General features: G+C 43.5%; 1 protein-coding gene across 6 annotated transcripts in view; it reads right to left on the minus strand.

The window, feature by feature from the left end:
- LOC110516041 (Janus kinase and microtubule interacting protein 3) overlaps positions 1-7,714 on the minus strand; it is an 89,589-nt gene extending 81,875 nt beyond the window's left edge. For all 6 annotated transcript variants that reach the window (XM_090228812.1, XM_090228809.1, XM_090228811.1 and 3 more), the window contains exon 1: positions 7,385-7,714. The gene's annotated coding sequence lies outside the window, so the exon portion shown is untranslated. The remainder of the gene's footprint in view (positions 1-7,384) is intronic.

Raw genomic sequence — 7,714 nt, forward strand, 5'->3', positions numbered from 1 at the left:
CTGCTAGATAGTTTACCAGCTCTGATCACACTGCTAGGTAGTCTAAAACCTCTGAACACACTGCTAGCTAGTCTAAAACCTCTGATCACACTGCTAGCTAGTCTAAAACCTCTGATCACACTGCTAGATAGTTTACCAGCTCTGATCACACTGCTAGGTAGTCTAAAACCTCTGATCACACTGCTAGCTAGTCTAACACCTCTGATCACACTGCTAGATAGTTTACCAGCTCTGATCACACTGCTAGCTAGTCTAAAACCTCTGAACACACTGCTAGCTAGTCTAAAACCTCTGATCACACTGCTAGCTAGTCTAAAACCTCTGATCACACTGCTAGCTAGTCTAAAACCTCTGATCACACTGCTAGCTAGTCTAAAACCTCTGAACACACTGCTAGATAGTTTACCAGCTCTGATCACACTGCTAGCTAGTCTAAAACCTCTGATCACACTGCTAGCTAGTCTAAAACCTCTGAACACACTGCTAGCTAGTCTAAAACCTCTGATCACACTGCTAGATAGTCTAAAACCTCTGAACACACTGCTAGATAGTTTACCAGCTCTGAACACACTGCTAGCTAGTCTAAAACCTCTGATCACACTGCTAGCTAGTCTAAAACCTCTGATCACACTGCTAGATAGTTTACCAGCTCTGATCACACTGCTAGCTAGTCTAAAACCTCTGAACACACTGCTAGGTAGTCTAAAACCTCTGAACACACTGCTAGGTAGTTTACCAGCTCTGATCACACTGCTAGCTAGTCTAAAATCTCTGAACACACTGTTAGCTAGTCTAACACCTCTGAACACACTGTTAGCTAGTCTAACAGTTGTCAGTTGGTTTTTCATAGCCAAGCATTTAGAGGTTGAGACAGCAGGTGCAGTAGAGAGATGTGTGTGTGTGTGTGTGTGTGTGTGTGTGTGTGTGTGTGTGTGTGTGTGTGTGTGTGTGTGTGTGTGTGTGTGTGTGTGTGTGTGTGTGTGTGTGTGTGTCAGGCTAGCTGATACAGCATTTGTTTAATGAGCATGTCTCCCTGAGATCCTGTCGTAGGAGGAAGGTTCCTCATTTTATATTTATTCATACTGCCAGCTATGCAAACATTTAATACTGCTGTACTGTACTGTACCAACTAAAACTACACATCTAAACTACAGACACAAATACAAGCATATCACCCTGACAGCATTTAATACTGCTGTACTGTACTGTACCAACTAAAACTACACATCTAAACTACAGACACAAATACAAGCATATTACCCTGACAGCATTTAATACTGCTGTACTGTACTGAACCAACTAAAACTACACATCTAAACTACAGACACAAATACAAGCATATCACCCTGACAGCAGAGGGGAAGAGAAAATAATTTGTCACAAACTAAACGTCCCAGGCACCAGCATACCCTTGGTTTAGGTGAGATGAGAGAGAGGTGTGTTTTGCTGGTCATTATAGTTGAACTATGAATACAAACCTTAATCCCAGCTTGACTTATTCTCAAAGCCATAACCCTGTTCTACACTCTTAGAAAAAAAAGGGGTCTTTGTCTGTCTCCGTATGAGAACCCTTTTGGGTTCCAGGTAGAACCCTCTGTAGAAAGAGTTCTACATGGAACCCAAAAGGGTAGAACTCTTTCTACAGAGGGTTCTACCTAGAACCCAAAAGGGTTCTACCTCATGACTTGGTTTTTGCTCTGTCAAGCACTGTCAACTGTGGGACATTATATAGACAGGTAAGTGCCTTTCCAAATCATGTCCAAATCAATTGAATTTACCACAGGTGAACTCCGATCAAGTTGTAGAAACATCTCAAGGATGATCAATGGAAACAGGATGCGCTTGAGCTCAATTTTGTGTCTCGTAGCAAAGGGTCTGAATACTTATGTAAATAAGGTATTTCTGTTTCTAAAAACCTGTTTTTGCTTTGTCATTATGGGATATTGTGTTTATATGGCTGAGGATTCTTTATAATTTAATCCATTTTAGAATAAGGCTGTAACGAAACAACTTTATAAGGGTGACTAACTACCCCACCACAGAGACCACAGAGTTGTTCTATAATAAGGGTGACTAACTACCCCACCACAGTGACCACAGAGTTGTTCTGTAATAAGGGTGACTAACTACCCCACCACAGAGTTGTTCTGTCATAAGGGTGACTAACTACCCCACCACAGAGACCACAGAGTTGTTCTGTAATAAGGGTGACTAACTACCCCACCACAGAGTTGTTCTGTCATAAGGGTGACTAACTACCCCACCACAGAGACCACAGAGTTGTTCTGTAATAAGGGTGACTAACTACCCCACCACAGAGTTGTTCTGTCATAAGGGTGACTAACTACCCCACCACAGAGACCACAGAGTTGTTCTGTATTAAGGGTGACTAACTACCCCACCACAGAGACCACAGAGTTGTTCTGTAATAAGGGTGACTAACTACCCCACCACAGAGTTGTTCTGTCATAAGGGTGACTAACTACTCCACCACAGAGTTGTTCTGTCATAAGGGTGACTAACTACCCCACCACAGAGACCACAGAGTTGTTCTGTAATAAGGGTGACTAACTACCCCACCACAGAGTTGTTCTGTAATAAGGGTGACTAACTACCCCACCACAGAGTTGTTCTGTAATAAGGGTGACTAACTACCCCACCACAGAGTTGTTCTGTAATAAGGGTGACTAACTACCCCACCACAGTGACCACAGAGTTGTTTTGTATTAAGGGTGACTAACTACTCCACCACAGAGACCACAGAGTTGTTCTGTAATAAGGGTGACTAACTACCCCACCACAGAGACCACAGAGTTGTTCTGTGACCAAACACACTTATTTTGGTCTGTGTCAGTGTCCTCTCCTATTCTAATAGCGTTGTCTGGATGAAACACAGATCTACGTATCTGAACACATGACAACAACAACAAGATCAATGTATTAAGACGATGGATGTGACAACCGTCTCTACACACATGAACAACTACAGTATGTTTCAACTGTCTCTACACACATGAACATACCCAGAACAACTACAATATGTTTCCACCATCTCTACACACATGAACATACCCAGAGCAACTACAGTATGTTTCAACCATCTCTACACACATGAACAACTACAGTATGTTTCAACCGTCTCTACACACATGAACATACCCAGAACAACTACAGTATGTTTCAACCATCTCTACACATGAACAAACCCAGAACAACTACAGTATGTTTCAACTGTCTCTACACACATGAACAACTACAATATGTTTCAACCATCTCTACACACATGAACATACCCAGAACAACTACAATATGTTTCAACTGTCTCTACACACATTAACAACTACAGTATGTTTCAACTGTCTCTACACACATGAACAACTACAGTATGTTTCAACCATCTCTACACACATGAACATACCCAGAACAACTACAGTATGTTTCAACCATCTCTACACACATGAACATACCCAGAACAACTACAATATGTTTCAACCATCTCTACACACATGAACATACCCAGAACAACTACAGTATGTTTCAACAGTCTCTATACACATGAACATACCCAGAACAACTACAATATGTTTCAACCATCTCTACACACATGAACATACCCAGAACAACTACAGTATGTTTCAACAGTCTCTACACACATGAACATACCCAGAACAACTACAGTATGTTTCAACTGTCTCTATACACATGAACATACCCAGAACAACTACAATATGTTTCAACCATCTCTACACACATGAACATACCCAGAACAACTACAGTATGTTTCAACAGTCTCTACACACATGAACAACTACAGTATGTTTCAACTGTCTCTATACACATGAACATAACCAGAACAACTACAATATGTTTCAACTGTCTCTACACACATGAACATACCCATAACAACTACAATATGTTTCAACCATCTCTACACATGAACAAACCCAGAACAACTACAGTATGTTTCAACTGTCTCTACACACATGAACAACTACAGTATGTTTCAACCATCTCTACACACATGAACGTACCCAGAACAACTACAATATGTTTCAACCATCTCTACACACATGAACAACTACAGCATGTTTCAACTGTCTCTACACACATGAACATACCCAGAACAACTACAATATGTTTCAACCATCTCTACACACATGAACATACCCAGAGCAACTACAGTATGTTTCAACTGTCTCTACACACATGAACAACTACAGTATGTTTCAACAGTCTCTACACACATGAACATACCCAGAACAACTACAGTATGTTTCAACAGTCTCTACACACATGAACGTACCCAGAACAACTACAGTATGTTTCAACTGTCTCTACACACATGAACATACCCAGAACAACTACAGTATGTTTCAACAGTCTCTACACACATGAACATACCCAGAACAACTACAATATGTTTCAACTGTCTCTACACACATGAACGTACCCAGAACAACTACAGTATGTTTCAACTGTCTCTACACACATGAACATACCCAGAACAACTACAGTATGTTTCAACAGTCTCTACACACATGAACATACCCAGAACAACTACAATATGTTTCAGCTGTCTCTACACACATGAACAAATACAATATGTTTCAACTGTCTCTACACACATGAACATACCCAGAACAACTACAATATGTACATCCTTAACACGTTATAAGTCACCATCCAGGACCTATATAAAATGCTGTGTCATTCTATCAAACTCCGGGAAAGACCATCAAAGTCATAGACTGTGTTCTCTGCTACCGCACGATAAGTGGTACCGGAGCACAGTCTAGGACCAAAAGGCTCCTTAACAGCTTTTACCCAGAAGCCATCAGGTTCCTAAACAATTAATCATATCCCCCCCCATGTGTTTTGTACACTGCTGCTACTCGCTGTTTATTATCTTTGCACAGTCACTCCACCCCTACCTTTAATTTCACCTTTAATTTTACCTTTTATTTAACCAGGTAGGCTAGTTGAACAACTACAGTGCGTTTTCAACTGTACCTAGATGTACAAATGACCTCAACTAACTTGTACCCCTGCACACTGACTCTGTACCGGTACCCCCTGTATATAGTCTCCACATTGACTCTGTACCGGTACCCCCTGTATATAGTCTCCACATTGACTCTGTACCGGTACCCCCTGTCTATAGTCTCCACATTGACTCTGTACCGGTACCCCCTGTATATAGTCTCCACATTGACTCTGTACCGGTACCCCCTGTATATAGCCTCCACATTGACTCTGTACCGGTACCCCCTGTATAAAGCCTCCACATTGACTCTGTACCAGTACCCCCTGTATATAGCCTCCACACTGACTCTGTACCGGTACCCCCTGTATATAGCCTCCACACTGACTCTGTACCGGTACCCCCTGTATATAGCCTCAACATTGACTCTGTACCGGTACCCCCTGTATATAGCCTCCACACTGACTCTGTACCGGTACCCCCTGTATATAGCCTCCACACTGACTCTGTACCGGTACCCCCTGTATATAGCCTCCACACTGACTCTGTACCGGTACCCCCTGTATATAGCCTCCACATTGACTCTGTACCGGTACCCCCTGTATATAGCCTCCACACTGACTCTGTACCAGTACCCCCTGTATATAGCCTCCACATTGACTCTGTACCGGTACCCCCTGTATATAGTCTCCACATTGACTCTGTACCGGTACACCCTGTATATAGCCTCCACATTGACTCTGTACCAGTACCCCCTGTATATAGCCTCCACATTGACTCTGTACCAGTACCCCCTGTATATAGCCTCCACATTGACTCTGTAACGGTACCCCCTGTATATAGCCTCCACATTGACTCTGTAACGGTACCCCCTGTATATAGCCTCCACATTGACTCTGTACCAGTACCCCCTGTATATAGCCTCCACATTGACTCTGTACCGGTACCCCCTGTATATAGCCTCAACATTGACTCTGTACCGGTACCCCCTGTATATAGCCTCCACATTGACTCTGTACCAGTACCCCCTGTATATAGCCTCCACATTGACTCTGTACCGGTACCCCCTGTATATAGCCTCCACATTGACTCTGTACCAGTACCCCCTGTATATAGCCCCCACATTGACTCTGTACCGGTACCCCCTGTATATAGCCTCCACACTGACTCTGTACCGGTACCCCCTGTATATAGCCTCCACATTGACTCTGTACCGGTACCCCCTGTATATAGCCTCCACATTGACTCTGTACCGGTACCCCCTGTATATAGCCTCGTTATTGTTATTTTATTGTGTTAATTTGTTGATAATGTTTAACTTTAGTTTATTTGGTAAATATTTTCTTAATTCTTCTTGAACTGTTAACTGTTGGTTAAGGGCTTGTAACTAAGCGTTTCACTGTAAAGTCGACATGTGACAAATAAAGTTTGATTCGATTTGAACACACAAATTGCAGGCAGTTTTGGATCTTGCACCTGTCAAAATAATTACATCATCTCTGGCTGGCAGAGACTGGAGCGACCCGACCAACATCTCTGGCTGGCAGAGACTGGAGCGGCCCGACCAACATCTCTGGCTGACAGAGACTGGAGCGACCCGACCAACATCTCTGGCTAGCAGAGACTGGAGCGACCCGACCAACATGTCTGGCTGGCAGAGACTGGAGCGACCCGACCAACATCTCTGGCTGGCAGAGACTGGAGCGACCCGACCAACATCTCTGACTGGCAGAGACTGGAGCGACCCGACCAACATCTCTGACTGGCAGAGACTGGAGCGACCCGACCAACATCTCTGGCTGGCTGGACCCATATTGTTTTACATAGAGAGAGAGCGAGATGCTGCGGCAGCTTCTACTAACAGAGAGGCTTAACACACAACAAGGCCCACATGCATCCTCATTACCATTATACTGAAGAACAACAAGCTATCTGACAGACACACATCACAGTCACAGACACACATCACAGTCACAGACACACATCACAGTCACAGATACACGCCACAGTCACAGATACACATCACAGTCACAGATATACATCACAGTCACAGATACACAACACAATCACATATACACACCACAGTCACAGTTAAACATCACAGTCACAGATACACAACACAGTCATAGTTACACATCACAGTCACAAATACACATCACAGTCACAGATACACAACACAGTCACAGTTACACATCACAGTCACAAATACACATCACAGTCACAGATACACAACACAGTCACAGTTACACATCACAGTCACAAATACACATCACACCTACAGATAGCAGAAGGTATGCAAAAGCTCCACCCTGCAGCATTCTCTGCCATACCTCTACCTCTCTCTCTCTCTCTACCTCTCTCCAACAGGAACTCAAACAAGCGTATGATTAGAGTTAGACCAACCTTAAAACCATGATCCAGTATGTGACGTGAACGCTGTCTGTCTGTCTGCTCCCTTGCCTGCCTTAGCTGGGGAACTGTGCTAGAATCGCCATTTTCTGCTATGAGCTGTGGCACATTCTCCTAAAATGAACACAGAACAGTCTTCTGCATGTCTATCTCTCTAGTGTCTCTACCGTACAGCCAGATCTGCTTCCCTGAGTCACAGCCCTCATCTCTCTCGCTCTCTCGCTCTCTCTGATAATGGAGTATAAAGATGGGAGGCTGCCTGCATGCAATCCCTGACTAACTAGCCTCCACATACAGCAGCACCCACAATCCCTGAAATAACAC

Source organism: Oncorhynchus mykiss, unplaced genomic scaffold (assembly GCF_057628025.1).
Source record: "Oncorhynchus mykiss isolate SJ-2025 unplaced genomic scaffold, ASM5762802v1 scaffold101, whole genome shotgun sequence".
Taxonomy (NCBI): Eukaryota; Metazoa; Chordata; class Actinopteri; order Salmoniformes; family Salmonidae; genus Oncorhynchus; species Oncorhynchus mykiss.